Source organism: Trichosurus vulpecula, chromosome 2 (assembly GCF_011100635.1).
Source record: "Trichosurus vulpecula isolate mTriVul1 chromosome 2, mTriVul1.pri, whole genome shotgun sequence".
NCBI classification, from domain to species: domain Eukaryota; kingdom Metazoa; phylum Chordata; class Mammalia; order Diprotodontia; family Phalangeridae; genus Trichosurus; species Trichosurus vulpecula.
Window position 1 is genome coordinate 94,851,797 of NC_050574.1, and position 22,522 is coordinate 94,874,318.

The 22,522-nt window shown below is 39.1% G+C and overlaps 1 pseudogene; it reads right to left on the reverse strand.

The window, feature by feature from the left end:
* Positions 1-6,467: 6,467 nt before the first annotated feature.
* Positions 6,468-7,357, reverse strand: LOC118836684 (annotated as a pseudogene).
* Positions 7,358-22,522: the final 15,165 nt, after the last annotated feature.

Here is a 22,522-nt window from a genome sequence, read left to right on the forward strand (position 1 = left end):
ACCGCCCCTCTTCCCCAGCAGATTGATTCATGTCTTACTAGAATGGCCTTAAAACAACTCACCCTTTTTACTGGGTTCCTATCAATGATCTCTTTCATCATTAAATGCTTGACTGACCAGGTAGTCTCAAAGAGACTGAGTTAATACTAAGGGAAACCTAAATATTCACATCACCACTACAGTGGCAGATTTTTTAAAAATCATTTCTTTATGTTCTTCTAAGCTAAGAAAAACTGGACCTGGAACATGAGAAGTTGTTGAACAGGATTGGCTAGATGCCTCTTATCTCCTACCAACATACCAAGATCACCATACAGTGCCAGATTTTTAAATCATCCCTTTGCATTCTTCCTTGAAATGCTCAAGGTGCCAGTCATGCAAATGCAATTGTCTATCCAATTAAGATGTATCTAAGGGAGGAGAGAGCAAAAGACAGGATTTTAAAATAAGGTGGGGAAAGCCTTCGGATGCAAAATAAACACTCTTTACCTTAGAAAGGATCTAGGGTTTAAATAGCTCAGTTCCATGTGAAGAGACTAGTGAGACAATGAACTTGTCTCTAATGTCAAAACTGTATTTAAACCTTTGTCCCTAGCAACTTAGTTACATAAGAGAGCAAAAGAAGTCTGGGGAATATGATAGAATCTGGACTGATCTGTCTATCCATTCTTTAGGTATTGTCTGTATAATATCTATAAGGCAAGAAAAAGTCCTCTTTTGCAAACTCTTGACTGACCAGGTTATTTCATAGAGAATGAGGTAATATTGAAGGAAACCTAAATATTCACGCCACCACTACAATGGCATGTTTTTTAAAAATCATCTCTTTGTGTTCTTCCAAGCTAAGAAAAACTGGACCTGGAACACAAAAAGTTGTGGAACAGGATTGGCTAGACCCCTCTTATCTCCTACCAACAGCACAATAAACCATGAGAGATCAAAGAAGAGATGCTCCCCTAGTCCTATCCTAGGCCAAGTATCATTACCTTGGCTGAAAAAGGAAACTCACTCCAGCTGAAATAAGCATTGTAATAGTAAAACTGAAGAGAACGTAGGACTACCCACACACTTCAGTGGCTAAAGGTAGTGAAAGACTGAAGATGCTCATTGAATACTGAACCCAGACAGAAAAGGAGATTGACCCATCTCCCAAGAGAAAAATCCCAGTGACTGAGTGACCTTCCCAGAATAGCCCCACAGAAGATTGACCCATCCACCTGAGACACCAAACCCTACAAGAAACAAGCCCAGTTGAGCTGACCATTCATTAAAAATATCAAGCCTTATAAGGAGTCAGCCAGCTGAGCAGTGGAACAACTTGTCCATTACCAATTTCGTACCTCACAGTGAACTTTGTGAGGACTCTGGTGAGTGCCTGTGAAAATAGGCACACTAAAAATGCACTTTGGGTGGAACTATGAATTGATCCAGCCATTGCGGAAATCAATTTGGAACTTTGCCCAAAAATTTACTAAATACCACATGGTGAGAGAAAAGACATTGATTCCCTACAGTTCAGAGTTGTGAGTTACCTTGGTCACATATATTTTACATACAATTGCCTTTGCTAAAGAACAGGGTGCAATGGCTGATTACTAAGAGAAATAATACTAATGGGGGCTCATGAGCTACATTTTTTTATAATAGCAACTGATAAGATTATCTCTAGAACCCTGAGAGGAGAAGAATTTCCCTCTGGGGACCCAACATGACTTGGAGTGTGAGCCCAGAAGGTGATACTATAAAAATAATAAATGGCAAAGAGAAATATTTTTTTTAAATATAATGACCACATGACCCAACCATTTTGGAAAGCAACTTGGAATTATGCTGAGAAAGTGACTAAAGTGTCCATGTTCTTTGACCCAGATATCCTGTGGCAAAGCATATATTCCAAGTAGGTCTAAAGCAGAAAAAATAGTTCCATATGCAGTATGTGTATGCATTGGTATTGCATGTATTGTGTGTGTGTGTATATATATATATATATATATATATATATATATATGTATATATATATATATGTACATATATATGGGTAAGACAACACTTTCTTTTTTGTTTTTAAGACAATATTTTCTATGGTAGCAAATAGCTGGAAACAAAATGAATACCTATCCATTGAAGAATGTCTAAACAAATTTTTGTTCATGAATAAAATAGATTATTATTGCACTATCAGAAATAATAACTATGAAGAATACATGGAAATATAAAACTGAAAGTACTGTCTAAATAACTTACTTACTCATTGCCATACCAATCAAACTACTAAAAAATTATTTTATAGAGGCAAAAAAAAATCCTAAAATCATGAACAGGAAAAAAGGTCAAGAACATCAAGAAAAATAATAGAAATGGTTGGAAAGAGGGTGGGAAGAAAGCTAGAGTACCAGGTCTCAAACTACGCTAGAAATAAGTGGTCATTAAAAACGATTTGGTACTGGTCAAAAACCAGAAAGGCCAATCAATCAGCAGAACAGATTTGGCACACAATATATGGATGGAAACTGAAATAGTAGCCTAGTGCTCTATAAGCAAAAAGGCTGAAGCTACTTGGGTAAGGACTTACTAGTTGACAAAATCTGCTGGGAAACTAGAAAGCAGTCTGGCAAAAAATTAGCTATGGACCAACATTTCATGAGCAGCTAGAGTGCCAGGGTTGGAGTCACAAAAATTCATCTTCCTGAGGTCAAATCTGGCTTCAGACACTTTCTACGTATGTGACCCTAGGCAAGTCACTGTATTCCTCCTCAGTTTCCTCAACTGTAAAATGAGCTAGAGAAGGAAATGGCAAACCACTCCAGTATCTCTGCCAAGGAAACCCCAAATGGGGTCATGAAGAGTCAGACACGACTGAACGACAACATGTCATATTATATACCAAGATTAGCTACAAATGGGTACATGACTTAAACATAAAAGATGACATCATAAAAATGAAACAATATGAGCTGCATGAAACCATTCAAACCATGTGAAACAATGCTTCAAATCGCTGATATTTTTGCTTTATTTTTTAAAAATATTTTTACACCATTAGCTTATACCAAATCCAAAATCAAGAAACAAGCTAAGTCTGAGAACTCAGTAACCTAGAAAGCTGAGCATTTCAGAACGTGTGTTTTAACACTCACCTGACTCTAAGGCAATGCTTTATCCAAATACGAGGAAACATTTAGTGATTATAATATATTTCTTAGCCTATTTCATGTGTGTGAGTACTATCCAGCATAACCCTACAAGTCTATACACACACACATGCCACCTCTCACTCTTCCTGCTCTGCCTTTGCCAGGCTACAGGCTGAGGCATGGTAGAAAGCATGTCCTACGTCGGAGGGGTAATTGTTAAGGTCTCCAGGGAACATTCAGTATTATCAGAGTACAGTGAAGTACACCGGAAGAATAGCTCATAGCAAGAGGTCAAGACATGTCTCTTGGAGTCTAGCATGAGAAACCACCTCAGGCTTTTGGACTTTAGACCCGTGGAAAGCTGGCTCTAGCAGTGAAGTCAGATTCAGACCAAAGGCAATAATCCCTAGTCAGTGAAGTTATGGCCTTATTTTCCTTTGTTAACATTTTTAATTCATTGAATGAATGATCTTCCTCAGATAGTGCATTTCTGGGAGATTAATACCTGAAACCACTTGGGCTTTGGCAAAGAACCTCACATCACAGTTTATTTTTAAAAAAAAAACAAAAAGGCTCTGTCTTAGAATGCACCACTAGGATGTTCTTACTACCTTAAAATTAAAGTAAACATAAATGGAATCATGGGGGGAACGCATGTGAAAAAAAAAAGACTTCCAGAAAGAATTTTCTAGTTCGTAGGACATTGAACTCTTTTACAGGCATAACGTCACTGAGTATTTCAGCTGGAAGATGTCTTTATAATCATCTAATTCAGGGGTTCTTAAATTGGTTTTTAAATATTTTGATGACTATATTTCAATATAACTTATTTTCCTTTGTATTCCCATATATTTTATTGTATGTATTCAAAAACATTCTGACAAGGGGTCTATAGGCTTCACCAGGCTGCTAAGGGAGTCCACTCTAGTCATCCTGGTGAATATCAGGCCACTGGATCCAGAGGGCTCTGGAGGAGAAAGTGAGGCTGGTGACCTTGCACAGCCCTCCCTCGCTCAAATCAAAGTCAACTGCAAGTCATGTCATCATTTCCCTGATGTCATGGTCCTCTTCAAAAATGAAGGACAAACACAACAGCAAGGGAGTCCACGAACACAACAAATGTTTTAAGAATCCCTGATCTAATCTCATTTTATTACTGAGGAAAATGAGGCACTTAAAAATTAGGTTACTTTCTTGAAGTCACAAGGCTAATGAATGCCAGTCCCAAGGCTAATTGGTTAGAATTGAATGTCATGTTTTTTTTTTTCATTTGCTCAGGCTTAGAAATTAAATACATACATATGTACATTAACATATTTATATGTGATGCATATTTTATCTATAATTTGTATCCATCATGTATCTGTCTGTGTGTCTATATATGAACATATGTATATCTAATGGATGAGGTGTATTAGTCCTCTGAAGCTAATAGGAGAGCCCAGCAACCCCTCATGAAAAGAATTTCTTATTAAGAGTTAAGACTTCATTTAACAAAAGAAAAACAAAATAAAAGAGTTAAGACTATTAACCTTTTGGAGGATTCCACTTTCATTCCAGGATGCTAGAGTTCATGCAGCTCAAGAGAATGCTGACTTTATTTGAAAATGGTGAATTCTCTCTCTAGTCATTTCTAACAACATGATGTCTTACACATCTACAGTGTCTTTCATTTAAAGGTTTAAAGTTTGGTATACCTGAATCCTTTCTCACCATAATTATCCAGCCAGTCAAAAACACTGGTAGAATGTTCCATTATTTGCAGAATTCTGTACCACAGGGAATGGAAAGAAGACTTAAGAAGAGCTACAGTTCTCAACTTAAAGGGGTTTATAATCCTTGAGAAATTTCTTCCCATTTTACAGATGGAACAGCATAAATTGTGAGAAATCAACTGATGCCATATAAGGAGCTAACTATATATTATTCAGAAGCCAAGACAAGACAAAGCAGTCGAGAATGTGCAATGCTGATAGAGTCCTGAACCTGCAGTCAGGAAGTTGTAGTTGAGTTGGTCAGTCATCAATAAACATTTATGTGTATTATCCATAAACTACGTACAAGGCACTGTGCTAAGTAATATGGACACACCCAGAGACGTCTGGTTACACAAAGTTGTTTGCATGTTGTCTCTTAGTGCTTAGCGCAGTGCCTTGTATATAGGTTAATGACAATAAACATCAATGTTTACTGATAACTGGCTGACCAACTCTTCTATGTGGATTCCTCTTAAGCTACATCCCTTTGTAGAAAGAGATGCTAGTTTTCAACTTCTCAGTACTATGTTCTCTGCTTTGTTATTTCTAGAAATGACAGTAAGACATAGTTTTAAATAATAAACAAGAAGGGCAAACTACAATGTCTTAAAAGCCTATAGTATAATTGGCTGCTATCACCTTTAATGAAATATCTTTGGTACCAGACCCCTAATTCAATACATTCTATAGGCCAGCACTTCTAAAATTAATCTCATGAGCCTCTGTAGATGTTTGCTTTTAAGATTTAGTCAGAAGACAAAATTCAACATAGAAAACACAAAAAGTTTTTTATTTATTTTTTTTTTCATATCACCATAATTTCCCCAGTATCCCTCTGCCTCTTCTAGAATGCTATCCTATATGACAAACAGCACTTAAAAAGAGAAAAAGAGGGAGGAAATCAGCATTCATATCAATACTGAAAATATATGCAAAGTTCAACACTTGCAGATTTCCCACTTCTGTCAAGGTGTCCAGTGGATGAGTCTTCTCATAACTCTCCTTTTGAGTTATGCTTGTTCAGTTTTCTTGGCACTGCTTACTTTACTCTGTACCAGTTCATGCAGATCCTTCCATACTTCTCTGTATTCATCACATTGGTCATTTAAAGCAAGGACTTAGTAAGTAGCCGTGGCTTAAAAAAACTCCCCCATAAACCTAGGGGCACACTCTCCTCCAAAAATATACAGCAGAAAAAATGCGCACAGGTGAGAACCAAAGTAGACAGCCATACATATAAAGCTTATGTGTGGCCATGGAACACAGTGGGAGAGGCCACTCCAACTCTGCAGAGGCACAGATGTCTTCAAGGGGACCACGAGACTATATTCTCTCCTGGAAGGGCCTGCTCCCCAGTTATCTAGTAGTGTAGCCAAACACTATTTAAATGATCACTACTGGATATAGCTTAGACCCATTCCTGGCCCCTTCATAAGCAGATGTATCCAAGTCTAAGAGAGGTTTTTGCCCCAGTCCAGTTAAACTGCTTCCTTAGGACTGTCCTAAAATCAATAAGCATTTCTTAAGCACCTACTAAGTGGCACACTGCTAAGAGCTGGAAAGGAAGGGAGGGAATCTATTTACCAGAAACAAACTCAGAGTAATCCTTCAAGACTTTAGTCAAGTGGTCATTGTGAGTCTTAAATCTCTTCTGGCAAGTCTGCTTCTTTCTCCTCTGACAGGGAACTATTTTCCTTGGTCCATATCCTTGCATGGAAGTAATACCTTGCTGCTCCAGATATTCCTCTATCGTCTTCTCATCCACAGAATCCATGGAGATGCTTCTCCAAAGTTTTGTGATGTCATCATCCATTGGAAACTGACAGTTCTTATCATTGTAAAAAAGAACTTTCTTCTTGTTCAGACCACTACAATGATTATCTGGTCCCCTAATTCCTTTATGGCTTTTTGTGCATTTGGCAAGCTTTCTTCTATGTCTTCTAAGAGGATTCCTCCTAAATTTCTCTGGTTATGTTTATCTAAAAGCCTAAGGTTTGTACTTGGGTTTGAAGGCATATTTCCCACCGACTACTTGAATTTTGGAATTGTTGGGGAGTGCTTCGACTTCAGCCATTTTTTCTGCTTAAGTTCAACAGCACTCTGCTGGGTTTTAATCAAAATTTCTTCCAAAGTTAGTAGATGTGTATCACCCTGCTGGTGGTGAGTCTTCAAGTAGTTCACAGTCTTAGCAAGAAGTGCACACTGAGGTCTGGAGGTTCTTGGGAGGGCTTTCCCCTTAAGAGATTTGTTTGTGAGATCAGAGCTCTGTTTTGATTGCTTTTAGTCCGAGGATCCTTCCTGCTCACGGTTTGCTTTCCTTTTAAATGAAGATGACTTAGAAGGATTTGGATGTTTTCCTATAAAAGTGGCTAAGGCTTGCTTTTTGCGCACGCTCCCCTCCCCCACCCCCACCCCCACCCTCACCCCCCACGCCACCCCCAAGGCTTTCGTTAAATTTGGATCCATAGCGCCGGCTGCGTGAGGACTGAGAGCGCCCAGCAACTGAGCCTCCCTGCAGCTTGACCGTGGCCTCTTGGTCAGAGGCGGCCCGACGCCTCTGCTTTGCACTGATCTTTTACATAAGCTCCAACCCTTGGCTTCTGCTGATCTGGGCCTTCAGCGTTGTCAGGTCCACTATCGCTCTTCAACAGCCTGCACTGATCTTTGTTTCTCCGCTCCCACACTTGCACTTCAGCCCTAATGCAAACTTGCTCCTCAAGGCCTACCTGTCCTGGGCTCCCTCACTTGCGCAAAGGTGTTGGCGTGATCTTCTCCGTCAGAAGCTACTCTGCCCCTTTCTTCAGCCAACAAGCCCACTCACCCCTCAGCTGTTACCCGTGGTGGCCGCTGCTCCGCACTGCTCTTTCAGCAGATGCATTGTCAGTTCACAAAGAGCTTTTCTTCAGCCCTGTGGGACCCACGCATTCTTCCTTTAACTCCAGCACTGCTCTTTGGGGCCCTCACACTTGCCTTTTGATGTTGGTGTGAACTTGCCCTTCAGGATCTGCCCTGCGTCTCTCTCTCAGCACTCCGCTGTCCACTCTGGATCTTGTGTCCCGCCAGCTAAAGGGATGGATGGACTCTCAGTAACTCAGACCCAACCTCCCATTTATAACACAGTGGAAGGCTGATCTAGCATCAGCGAAATTTAATCAAAATTCCACCTTCCACAAGAAACAGATGCTTTCGGAGCCTGAATAAAGGTTTCTTTTTGATATCACCTTGTGATCTGATCTTTACTGGTCTTCCCGTCTTTCATTGTATCCTTGTTCAGTCGGTTCCGACTCTTCGTGACTCCTTTTAGGGTTTTCCTGGAAAGACACTGGACTGGTTTGCCATTTCCTCCTCCAGCTCAATTTTTTTACAGATAAGAAACTGAGACGAACAGGGTTAAGTGACTTGCCCAGGGTCACACAGCAACTAAGTGTCTGAAGTCAGAATTTTAATTCAGGTCTTTCCTACTCCAGGGCTGGAGCTCTATTCACTGCACCACCTAGTTTCCCCTCCCGTCTTTCATACTTCCTGACTAACTTGCAGCCTGGAGGCCATATGTGGTCCTCTAGGTCCTCAAATGCAGCCCTTTGCCTGAATCCAAACTTCATTTGTTCTGTGAAGTTCCAAAAGTTCTATAAGTTCCCCACCCCAACTAGATGATCTTCCCTTTAAATCTCTCCTATCTCACCTCTCCCCAAGAGACAAACCTTTAAGTACAGAACCTGGCTTTCCACTTTACTGAGAAAAATCAAATCAAATCCACCCATTGTGATTTCCCTCTCCTCCCACCCTCACCCCATTGGAGAAAAAAGAGGGGGGAAAATGCCTTGTAACAAATATGCATAGTCAAGCAAAAGAAAGTCCTCCATTTTCTGTATATGAAAATATATGTCTCTTTCTTCACACTAAATCTATGGCCTCTCTGGCAGTAGATATGTGGTATATTTCAACATCGTTCCTCTGGAATCATGGCTGGTCATTGTATTGATCATAGTTCTCACAGCTTTCAAAGTTGTTCATCTTTACAATGTTCTTGTTATTTCATAAATTATTCCCCGGTTGTCACCTTCTCTCGATTCACATGGCTTCTATCCCAGTTCAGACACTCCTTGCCTCTTCTCTAACCACTGCAATAGTCTAATTGGTCTCTGTGCTTGCAGTCTCCTTCTTCGATCCCTCCTACACCAGGCTGCCCAAATATTCTTTCTAAAGCATGGCTATATCCACATCACTCCTCTACTCAGAACATCTTCAACTGCTGTCTCTGGGATAAAATACAAATTCTTCAACCTGGCATGTAAAATTCATTACAATCCAGGTTCTCACCTACTTTTCTAGAAATTTCCTATTATTCTCCTTCCTATGCTCCTGGCAAACTTGCTTACTTGTCGTTTCCCCAAAGTCATCTGCACAATGTCCCTGCTCCATAGCCTTGCACTTGTTTTCTCCCATGCCTGGAACGCACTCCTTCCTCACATCTTCTTCTTAGAATCTGTAGCTTGTTGAAAGCTCGGTTCAGGGACCCCTTTCTATGGGAAACCTTTCCTTATCCGTTACAGGGTTATAGAGAGGATCAAAGGAGGTAATATTTGTGGAGCGCTGGGAACAATGCCTGGCACATCTTGGTAGATTAATAAATACTTGCTCCCTTCCCCTTCCTTAGTGTTCTCTCCCACATCAGATTGTGGGAGATTCTGTTTACTTAATTATTTGCATGTTGCATGGCCCTTAGTAAGTGAGTTCCTTGAGGGCAAGGGCTTTTGCTTTTGTCTTTGCAGCTAAAACTGGATTTCAAATCCAGCCTCGGATACTTATCCGCTGTGTGATCCTGGGCAGTTTACTTAGCCTCCTCTGCCTCAGTTTCCTCATCTATAAAATGGGGATAATAATAGCACCTACCTCCCAAGTTTGTTGTGAGAATCAAATGAGATCATAATTATAAAGCTCTTATCACAGTGCTGGCACCTAGCATTATATAAATGTTAGCTATTAATATTAATATTTGTCATTTTTGTTGTTCAGTCATTTCAGTTGTATCTGCTTCTTTGTGACCTCATTTGGTGTTTTCTTGGCAAAGATACTGAGGTGGTTTGCCGTTTCCTTCTCTAGCTCACATTACAGATGAGGAAACTGAGGCAAACAGGGTTAAGTGATTTCCCTCTATCAATTCAGTCAGTCAATAAATATTTAAGTGCTTACTATATACTAGGCATTGTGCTTTTTGTCTCCTTCATTAGATTGTGAGTTCCTTGAGAACTGAACTGTCTTTTGCCTCTTTTTGTAAGACTGAACCTCACAACATCCTCCCCCATAATGTTTTTGGTTGTTTGTTTGTTTGTTTTTGTGGAGCTAAGCTAAACACGGAATGAGAGGGCACATAAAGGGAGGAAAAGAAGGAAGAAGAGAAAGGGGAATATGTAAAATACTCTAATCAAGTCAACGGCTAACAATGAAGGGAAAATAACTCCTGTTAGGAAAAAGAAAGCCTATAGGAGAATGGGTGGGGATATGAATGGAAGGATTGAAAAATGGAGAAAGAAAAGGAGAAACCTTGTTTTAGAAATAGGAAGGGCATATCATTTATGAATATTCCTTTAGGAAAAAAATAATCTACACAAAGAAATAAGGACCTTCTGATGAGTATCGTCTGAAGAGATTTGGTATGTGGAGATTTGGATACTACTCATCCTGCCTTAGGAGAAAGAGAATCATAGCTTCTAGGGGAAACTGACACCCAGAAGAGTAAGAGGGCATGGATCAAAGGAAAGAATTTTGAGGCAAATGGAGAGAAAAATGACCAAGAAGAGGGCAACAGTCAACAAAGAACTGCATAATCAAGGACATAGGAGGATTCCTACCATGGTATAATGTCCTCTCCATAGAGGTATTTCTAACAATGAGGCATAAGAGGACAAAAGGAGGGCAGGGTGTGAGATCTACAAGGCAAATACAGAAAATCTTTAGAAAGGGAAATCAAAATAAGTACCTCAAAACTTTTAATTCCATGAGGAATATAGAGCATAAGGAAAGACCAGCTAGGTATAAGGGTCATGGATCAAAAAATAATAGGCTAGAAAAGCAAGATAAATAATGAAGAAAATGAGGAAAAAATATTTTTAGAAAAAAAAAGTAGAGAAATTTTTAAAAGCAATGAACAAAACACAGTGAAGAAGAGGAGAAGGGGGATTTTAATTTTGCTATTTAATTGAGAGGGAAAAGGGGAGGGGAATTAAATAGTTAGATAAAAGCAAAAAAGAAAGAAACTAATAAGCAAAACTCTAAAACTAGGGAAAAGGGTAACAAACAGGAGGTGAGGTAGTGAGGCTTAAGGTTGATGGGAAAAGAGCCATTGGGAATAGAGCTGCCTCAAAATAGATTAAGCTATAAAAGCTAAAGAGATATAGTACTGGAGATATAGTACTGTCTTTGCAGAAGAAGAGGGTGAAAATCCTAATGTGGGGGGGAGGGAGAAGGAACACATTAGAAACAAATTAATTAAAATATAAGCCTAACTCTCATATCTTTAAATGTAAATGGTTCAAATAATCCAATAAAACAAAAAAGATTGACAGATTGGAAAAGAAAATAAAACCCCACAATCTTTTTTTTCTTACAAGCAATACATTTTAAAACAAATACACACAAAGAATACAAATTAGGAGCTAGAAAAAAATTTGTTATGCATTAAACAAATCTAAAAAGAAGCAGAATTTGCAATCATGCTATCAGACAAAGAAAAAACAAATATTCAAATATAAAAAGAGATTAAACAAGAAAACTGCATTATGGTGAAACAAATTATAGACAGCAAAGCAATGTCAATATTAAATTTAGATTTTCCAAATTTAGCATCTAAATTTACAAAGGAAGCATTAATCAAGCTATAAGAAGACATAGTAATACAATAGTGGCAGATTTCAATGTCCTCTCAGTTTTGGATGTTTAACTAAAAGATTTTAAAAGGGGGAAAATACAGAATTGTACAAATTGCTAGAGAAAATAGAGCTAGAAGATTTATCTTCTAAATGGGACTGCTAAAGGATACACATATTTCTCAACACCATATGAAACTTCTATAGAAATTGACCATGTATTAGGGCATGTAGATATGTCAAGCAAAAATTAACAAATATATCTTTTACAGACCATAACACAACAAAAACAGCCATTGATTCAGGAATCACAGGAAAAAAAAAATTCAAATGGAGATTTAACAATGAAATTCTAAAATAGTGAGTGGATCTAATAATAAATCATTGAAACAACTAATAATTATGTTAAATAAAGTGATAATGATGACACTACATACCAAAATTTCTGGGATACAGTTAAATCAATTCTTGGCGGTGTTGGGGGAGTAAGCATATTCCAATTTAAAAAACATGAAAAAAATAGAAAAAGAGTGGATCAATGACCCAAATATAAATTTTTAAGTTAGAAAGCCAAAAAAAATAAGCAAATCTAAAATAAGCACAAAAAAGTGATATTAATATTAGAGGAGAAATAAGCTGGAAACCAAAACAACCATAGAAATGATAAAACTAAAAATTAGTTCTTTGAAAAGACTAATAAAATTAATAAACCTCCACCCAAACATTTCTTTTTAAAGGCAGAAAATCTAATCAAGAAAATAGCAAATGAACAAGGTGAAATCACACACACACACACACAAACACAAACCCCAGAAGAAATAAAAAGAATAGTCAGAACCTATTATACAGAGTTTTATGCTAACAAAACTGAGAAAACAAAAGAAATAGAAAAATACCTTAAGAGAAGACTAAATAATGATCTTAAAGAACCCAATCTCAGGAATGTAAATAGAACTAACTGTAAAGGAACCACGCAAATAAAAACTTCTGGTCAGGATGGATTCATGGGAGTACTCTATCAAACTTTTAATGAACAATTAGTGCCCATTCTACATAAACCTTAAAGCCTAATATTAACACAGCTACTGTTAGAGTAGATGGCTCAGGCCTTAATGGTTCCAATGACAATTAATAAAATGCTAGTGCTTTGAGGAATCTCCTGCCTAACCTCATGTCTTCCCTTGGCTATATATAACTGATCATTGTATCGACTTTACTGATGCTTGGATGGAGGAAGAGAGAAGAGGGTTCCTTTGGCATCTAGAGTTTACACCAGTGGTTCCTAGACCTTTTTTTTTAACTTTTGCCACCATGGATCCATTCATCTTCTTTTCCTTACGTGCTTCCCTCTTGGGCTCTTGCCTTGGTTACACAACCCCCGAGAGGGTGTAGCTGCTAAGAGATGCCAGCATTGCTGCCAGCGATTGTGCCTCTGTGACATTCTCACCATCAGCCCAGCAGCTGCAATGAGCTTGTCTCAAGGATGTGACCCTGCCAGCTTTGAAGCTGGGTAACCGCACCCTTCTTCCAGCTGTGCAGCAGCTGGAAGCAGTGGACAGGACAGCAGCATTTTCCTGGGTACGTGGAAATACCCTAAATTGGCTCAGAAAATAGGGAGAGGACAGGGAGAAGGCCCTCCCGCCCTCCCGCCCTCCCATCCATTCATTTGGTCATTCAGCTTATCAGCAAATAAATGTTCATAAGGTATTTTATTATGTACCAGAAACTTTCAAAGAGGCATCCATCTCATCACTTCCCGCCTGCCTGTACTTCTCTGGATTTCATCATTCCCCTGTGCCAAACACCCCAACTCCCATGATTTTCAGTTTCTTTTTATATGTTGTCTTGTCCATTAGATTGGGAGCTTTTTAAGGGCAGGCATTGTCTTTAGCTTTTCTTCGTATCCCCAGAGCTTAGCATAGTGCCTGACACATAGTACATATTTAATAATTAACTGCCTGACTGAAGGAGAAAAATCCATGCACCACTTGGTTATATTTTGTTGTTTTTGTTCAGCCATTTTAGTCATGTCTGACTCCTTGTGACGCCACTTAGGGTTTTCTTGGCAGAGATACTGGAGTGGTTTGCATTTTCCTTCTCCAGCTCATTTTATAGATGAGGAAACTGAGGCAAACTAGGTTAAATGACTTGTTCAGGGTCACACAGCTAGTAAGTGTTTGAGGCCACATTTGAACTCAGGTCTTCCTGACTCCATGCCTGGCACTCTATCTACTGTGCCACCAGGCTGCCTTGGTTATATTTACTTGAGGTTAAAATGCTCTGTTACCTTCCTGATAAACCAAGGGTCTGTCCACGGGTTCTCAAAAGGAAGAGGAAAAGAATCATAGACTTTGATCTAGAACAGATCTTAGAGATCATCTAATTAAGTTCTCTCATTTTAAGAGATAAGGAAATTGAGACTCAGAGATGTTAAATGACTTGCCCAACGTCACATAGCTAACCCAGAGAAAGGTTAGCAACTCACATTCTAGCCATACAATAGGAAAATAATCTGGCATTCCTAGTCTACCGCAATTTCGTGCTTTTGCAAGACATTAATAAAGAAACTTAATAGTCCACTGCTCTTCCCTGACACTTATTTGGCACAGCTAAAAATTTCCTGGGAGAATAACAAAAATATAGCTAGGGGGAAAAAACTATTAAATTGCATCCATTAAATTATGTAATTGATTTATAGTATATATACCTTAGTCCACAGTTTACTCAATAGTTTTACATAACGGCATCATTTAAAGTATTTTTATGCCCAAATAAATACTGCTTCAAAGCACCCAAATGTGCTTTTTTAAAAATCAGCCTATTTTTAATCTATGTAGATTGAGTAAATATTGAATGTTTTCTAGTAGTTTTAGGCTGTGTGTTTGTGATGCCAAATGTCTAGATGAAAATGGAAAACTTCCAAGTTTTCTGGATATTTTCAGTTTCTGAACATTTGATGGCAATGCGCTGGGGATACAGGTACAAAAGGATAAAATAATCTCTCCTCTCAACAAGATTACACTCTAATGGGAGAGATAAATACATAAAATATATAAAGCATAAATATAATATTGATAATTAAAAAATATTAACTAAGTAGTTTTTAGAAAGAAAAGTATTGTGGGGGGAAGGCTCTAGCAATTGGGAGGCCCTGAAGAGGGTAGAAGCAGACCATGTACCATTTCCTGTTCTCATATTGCTCTCCTTTCTTTCTTTTTTTTTTGCCAGTATCTAAAGATTTTATTCTCTATTTTTTTTAAAAAAAATTTATTTTTTATTTTTAGTTTACGACACTCAGTTCCACAAGCTTTTGAGTTCCAAATTTTCTCCTCCTCCCTCTCCTCCCCGCTCCCCACCCAGATGGCATGTAATCTAATATAGGTTCTACATATACCTTCACATTAAACTTATTTACACAATAATCAAGTTGTAAAGAAGAATTATAACCAATGGAATGAATCATGAGAAAGAAGAAACAAAACCAAAAAAAAGGAAAAAAGAGAGAGAGAGAGCAAAAAGTTTCCCTCAATCTGCATTCAGACTCCTTAATTCTTTCTCTGGATGTAGATAGCTTTTTCCATTATGAGTTTTTTGGAGCTGTCTTGGAACCTTGCATTGCTGAGAAGAACCGAGTCTATCAAAGTTAGTCATCACAGATACCATGTGTCTGTAATCATGTACAGTGTTCTCCTGGTTCTGCTCCCCTCACTCAGTATCAGATCATATAAGTCTTTCCACATTATTATGAAGTCCGTTTGCTCCTCATTTCTTATAGCACAATACTATTCCACTACATTCATATACCACAGCTTGTTCAGCCATTCCCCAATTGATGGGTATCCCCTTGATTTCCAATTCCTTGCTACCACAAAGAGAGCTGCTATAAATATTTTTGTACATACTGGTCCGTTTCCCACTTCTGTGATCTCTTTGGGATACAGCCCTAGAAGCGGTATTGCTGGGTCAAAGGCTATGCATGTTTTTATAGCACCTTGGGCATAGTTCCAAATTGCTCTCCAGAATGGCTGATGCTCTCTACTTTCTGCATACCTATTCTGTGCTGCTCCCTCTGACCAAATAGACTTCCCTACCCTCATCTACATCTGTCCATGCTCCCTTCCTTTAATAACAATAAGTAGCATGGGGGCAGCTAGGTGGCACAGTGAGTAGAGCACAGGCCCTGGAGTCAGGAGGACCTGAGTTCAAATTTGACCTCAGACACTTGACACACTTACTAGCTGTGTGACCTTGGGCAAGTCACTTAACCCCAATTGCCCTGCCTTCCCCCCTGCAAAAAAAAAAAAAAAAACACTAAGTAGCATGTATAGGCTTTTCAAAGTAAATGTTTGACACTTTTCACATTATTTCAGTCCTCATCACAACTCTTTGAGGTAGATGCTATTATTACCATTCCCACTTTACACATAAGGAAACCAAGGTCTGGTACAGGTTAAGCAACTTGCTCAGAATCACACAGCCAGCATCTCAGGGAAGATTTGAACTCAGGTCTTCCTGACTCCAAGTCTCTCACTCTAGCCAATAATTCCTTCGATGATTTCCTCATGTCCTACCCCCAGACAAAAATGATCTCTCCTATTTCTCACACATTTTTTTTCCTGGACCTTTCTTCTGCATGTTGAGCATAGCATTAAAGCTAAAAAGGACTTCAGAGGTTAAGTAATGCCCTTCCTCCCTCCCCCCCACCCCGGTCACACACACACACACACACACACACACACACTTTTTTTTAGATACAAAAACTGAGACCTAGAGGGGTCAAGTGACTTAATAAGAGCCACATAACTAGTTAAGTGGCAAAGTCTAGATCTGAGCATAGGTCCCATGTTAAGGTTATTTGTGGCCATATGTTTTCTTACTCCCCTCCCCCATTGCTCTGTGAAAGCAGGATTAGTACCTCCAGCACTAAATGCACTCCTTTGCACAGAGCAGGTGCATAACTGATTTGATTAAATTGAATTGTACCATCAAAACCATTAGATTCAAAATACGACTTTTAAACAATGCCATTGAATGCCACAAAAAAGTCACAAATAGGCATTTTAATGCCCCTAAATTAGAGAACATGAAATGGAATTTTTTAAAAAAATGTGTAATGTTAGTCTGGTTAGTCATAGCACAATAAGTAAGTCAGAGTCAGCATGTGCTCGTTGTGAAATTCTAAGTTTGAACCTTGAGCCCTGACTACACACTGAACCTTGGCTTCTCATCTTTATAACTGATCTCTCTCTCTCCCAATTAACTTTGGTCATCTATTTCTCTTTCTCCAGTCTAGTCACTGTACTTTTCATAACAGAAGTTTCTCCCCAAACTTAGAAGGACACTTGGACTTATTTTTTTTGTTCGTTTGTTTGTTTGAAAGAAATCTTAAGTTTAATATGTATGTGTAGTGAGGAGGGAAATGAATCTGGTTCCATTCATTTCTTATTACTCATGACTTTAATAACTTGCGTGGCCCATGGTAAGTTTCTTTACTAATCTCTTTTTCTTGAAACTAATACCTCACTAAGGCATTTGAAATTCAGTTTTGAATTTAATGGAGCAAGAAAATACTTTTGGTTTACACAATGGATATCTTTTTAAAATTCTTCTTTTAAATACAGTAAGAGACTTGAAAAGACCTTGTGGTATAATCTTTGGTAAAGTAGCTAGAGTTTTGTCAAACAAGTCTTCACTATCTAAATGTATGGCTTTTAAATTGGGATTTTCTTATATGAGGTTCTTTATGTGGGGTACAAGTCTTTTATTCTTGTTCAGTTATTTTTCAGTCATGTCTGGCTGTTCGTGACCCCATTTTGGGGTTTTCTTGGCAAAGATAATGGAGTGGTTGACCATTTCCTTCTTCAGCTCATTTGACAGATGAGAAAACTGAGGCAAACAGGGTTAAGTGACTTACCTAGGGTCACAAAGCTGGTAAGTGTCTGAGGCCAGATTTGAATTCCCAAAAATGGATCTTTCTCACTCCAGGCCCAGCACTCTATCCACTCTACCATCTAGTTAACAAGTTAATAATTCTGAACATTCATTGTAGTTCAGATCTTCCCCAATTTTCTGAGCCACAAATTGTGCTTTTGCAAAATCCACAGCAGATTTAATTGTCCATTATCATTTATTCAATTAGTTGCCTAGGTAGTGTGGTTTGTGAGGTAATTTTGAGGGAAGAGGGCTGTATGCATACAGGGGAAATTTCTGAATGAGAGGATCACCAAAACTAATGAAATTGGAAGAAAATCATAGGGGTTCAAAGGAGAGTGAAGACTGCTGCTTTTTTGTCTCTTTATCCCCACAATCTAGCACAAGGTCTGGCATGTAGTAGGTGTCTAATAAATGTTTGTTCAATGAATGAAAGGAATATTACCCAAAGCTGGGGGCTTGCTTCTTCTACCCATTATGGGCCAGGGGCTCCCTTAGCATAAATTCAGGGCCTCCTAAGAGATGAAAGAGAGAAAATGAAGGGGGTACTCTGATTCATCTCAATTCAGCCACATTCCAGAACCAGCTCCAAGCCACTGCCTCTACAAGGGAATCCATAAGTGGTTTGTTTTTGTTTTTGTTTTTGTGATTAACTAACTAGAAGATTGGCCAAAATATCACATACTTCTGTCAGATTCTTTTTTACTGTATTTGGAGGTAAAAAAAACTCTTCAAATAAAAACAAAACGGTGAGTGGGGCAAAAATAACGTTCCCTAAACACTCTTTATTTTTAAATAATAGTGAAGATTGTGATGGTGATGATGATAATATTGATGGATTACATTAACAGTATACAAAGTGCCTTCCTTCAAACAATTGTAAAATAGGTTTTTAACCAATGGAAGAAATAGAAGTCAGGGTAACCATCTTAACAGCACTGGATGACAGAAATACAGGATTTTTTAGAAACCTTGAGTGGAGAAAGCAGATTAGCTGCCCTCAAAGAGGCTATTTTGCTATTTAAAGAGAATCATGAAAGGGCTCATGAAGAAGGTGGTACTTGATCTGAGCTTTGAAAGGAACTAGAAATCCTAAGTGGTACAGATGAGGAGAGAATATGTTTGAGGCATAAGGGACAACCTTCACATAAGTATGGAGGTGGAAAATGAAACATTTTGTATCAGGAAGAACAAGTGGCCCAGTTTGAAATGGAGTAGTATACAGCATAATAAACCTGAAAGTACAGGCTGGCATCAGTTTGTAAAGGGTTTTAAATTCTAAACAGAAGAGTTTATATTTTACCCTAATGGTAATAGGGAAGATCCTTGACCAAGGAAATGGCATGGTCAGATTTGTGCTTTAAGACTATCATTTTTGGCAGTTATCTGGAAGGTAGATTGGAGACAGGGAATCCCATTAGAAAACTATTGTAAAAATCCAGTTGAGAGGTGATAAGGACCTAAATTAGGATGGTGTCCATGGGCGTAGAAAGATATGGAAGGATGTGAGAAACATGGTAAATGCAGAAGTAAGAAGATTTGATAAGTACAGTGAGGAAGACAGAAGAGTTAAGGACGAGTCTAAGGTTGCGAACATAGGTAAATGGACAGATGGTGGTTGGTTCACTCAACGGAAATAGAGAAGTTAGGAAGAAGGGTAGAATTTTGGGAGAAAAGTAATGAGTTCTGTTTTGATCATGTTGAATTTGAGAAACATACAGGACATCCAGTTTGAAATGTCCCATGGGTAGGAGAGCTTAAGGGACAGACTATGACTGGACCTCTAGATATTTTTGTTATTCATTCATTCAGTCATGCCTGGCTCTTCATGACCCCATGGATTATAGTATGCCAGGCCCTTCTAGCCTCCATTATCTCTCAAAGTCTGTCCAAGTTCATGTTTGTTGTTTCCACGATACTATCTAGCCATCTTATCCTCTGATGTCCCCTTTTCCTTTTGCCTTCCATCTTTCCCAACATCATAGAAATCATCTAAAGAAAGTAATTGAACCTCTGATGGCTGATGAGATTATTAAAAGAGAAATAGAGAAAGGAGAGGACCCAGGACACAGCCAAGGGGGTATACCCAGAAATAAGCAATAAGATATGGATAATGATCCAGCAAGGGAGATTGAAAAGAAATGGCCTATCATGTAGGAGAACCAAAAGAGAATAGTATTATGAAAACCAAGAGGAAAGGACCTCCCAGGGCAGAGGATAATCATCAGCACTACAGAGAAGACAAGAAGAATGAAGACTGAGAAAAAGGCATTAATAGATCATTGGCAACTTGGGAGAGAGTAATTTCAACTGAGTGAGGAGATCATAAATAAGACTGCAAGGAATTGAGAAATGAGTGAGAAGAGAAGGGGAGTCTAAGAGTTTGTTTATGAAAGGGAAGAACAATCTAGAGTTGTCCTAGGAGTAGGGTCCCTCTATCTGCCAACGTGGAAGCCTGAGAATTCACCTAAATAACTGTTTTATAGGCAGAAATCCAAGTAAACATGGCTTCTCTTGACCTTTTCCAATCAAGGTGCTCTACGTAGCCCCCAACCAAAAGCAGCCACACTGGTTCTAAGAAGCACCCAAACTCAAAATGGAGGGCTATCCTTATATACTTCTTGCCACAAAGGGCCAATACCTGGACCTCAGGTCAATTCACTTGGGGGAGAGTTACTTCAAGCTACTCTAAGTCTGCTTTGGAGCATCCTTGCCTACAACAGTATAATACTTTGAGGGGATGGTAGAATCAAGAGAAGGTGTTTTTTTTAAGAATGGAAGAGACCAGGACATGTTTGTAGGCAGCATGAAAGAATCCCTCTGCGTGGCTGAGGGTGAAGGTCATGACAATTGAGAAGCTTGATTAACTGAGGAGTCAGGCTGTTGAGGAGACCTTGGCATGTACCCTGCAGACCCTAGTATAAAGGATTGGGTGCAGGGATTGGGTGAAGAGAAAGACTGTAACTCAGGTACTGAATTCCTAGAGAAAGGAGGGAGAATGAGGTTAGAATTAGTAACTGACTGACACTAGAATATGGATGTGGTGAATCTCACATGAGAAGTTTCTGAGTGATGGTGGCAGACAAGGGGTCTAGAAGTGATGGTGGGGAGCAAGAGTATGAATGGCCTTCCTCCTGGTCATGCCCACACTCAATATTAAACAGGATGGCTGGGGATGTGGTGTCTTCTGAGAGAATCGTGGTTTCTTTGAGTGTGTGAAGATGGAAAAAGCATGAGAAGATGAGATGGGAGGTGAAGGAAAATTTTTATTGGCAGCTAGGTGGCATAATGGATAGAAGTCAGGAAGATGGAGTGAGGAAGATCTGAGTTCAAATCCAGCCATAATGTTAGCTGTGTGACTTTGGACAAGTTATTTAACTTCTTCCAGCCTCAGTTTCCTCATATATAAAATTGGGGGGGGGTTAGAATCAAAGGATTGTGGTGAGGATGAAATGAGGTTATGTTAGAAAATATTTTGCAAATTTCAAAGTATTCTGTAAATGCCAGCTGTTACCATTGCTGTTGTCAAGATTACCACTGTTGATGACAATGTGGTGAGGTTCCAGAGAACACAATGGAAAGGGTAAGTAGAGCTGAATTGGGACTTGAGAGAGGAAGGGCTAAGCTGCCTGAGAATGAAATAACCACATGTAGCTAGCAGCAGGAGAGGAGAGGGTTTTCACTTGAGTGACTGGAGATGTTACACCACTTTGATTAAAATAAGCAATGGGAATTTTTTAGCAGTAGGATGGTAATGTATTACTTGATGACTAGGGCTCTTACCTTCAACAGTTTGATGAAGAGCAGATATTTTAAGTACTAGGAAAGAAGGAAGATTGTGCTTAGTACGGGCAATTCTTCCTGTGGCTGAGGTCCTGCTGATGAGAGGTTGGTATCTTGAGTCTTTGGTTCTGGCCTGGGTTCTTGAAGTAAGGGCCTGGTGTAGGCACTGGTCCTGGATGTGGAGGTGGGGGAGGGTTGGTACTTGGGCTTCTGGTCCTAGAGGGTAGAGGCACAGTACGGTGGCTAGCTGAGGCTCAGGTCCTGGGTTGGATCCTATAGGTAAGGAGTAAGGTAAGTAAGATATCTTTTGCTGGGTTCAAAGACCCAGCCTTCAAGTTGTTGTCAGCAGCAAAGTCGTTGCCCTCAGTTCTAGTATGTGGTCTTCATAGAAGAGGTGTTTTTGAGTTGGGCTGTGATACAGAAAGACTTAAATGGGCAGAGCTGAGCACATTTTAGTCATGAGAGGGATTACCTGTGGAAATATGTGGAGGTAGGTGATGACAGGACAAAACTGGGGAAATAGCTAGTAGTCCACTTTGGCTTGAAAATAGAATTCATCAAAGTCAAGCTTGAGAGATGGATTGTAGTCGGACTGTGGAATGTCTTAAATGCCAGGCTGAGGAATTTGATTTTTATCCTCAAAGCAGCAGAGATTCACTAAAGGCTTTGGAGCAGGGCAATTTAAGTCTCCTATTTAGGGCCTAACTTTAGAAAGAAAAAAAGTGATGGTCCAGAAGTATTGTCTTTAAAATAATTCACAGAGCTAAGTCCCCATTTTCCCCTACCAGTGAAGCCAGAGCCAAACCTCCTCAGCATTCCCCTTGCCCCCAGTCTTACACAGCTGACACTGGAGATTAGATTCAAGCTTTAAGCTTGTAAAAAGCCTTTGAGTAAAATCCTTAATGAGGATCTGATCCTTTTAAACTCTAGTCTAATTACTTTTACAGTAACATTTCTATTTTGGATACAGCCCATGGATAAAGTTTCTTTTATACAGTCTGTGCAAAGCTTGTCTCCTCCACCCCCAACCCCCACCCCAAACTCCAGACAA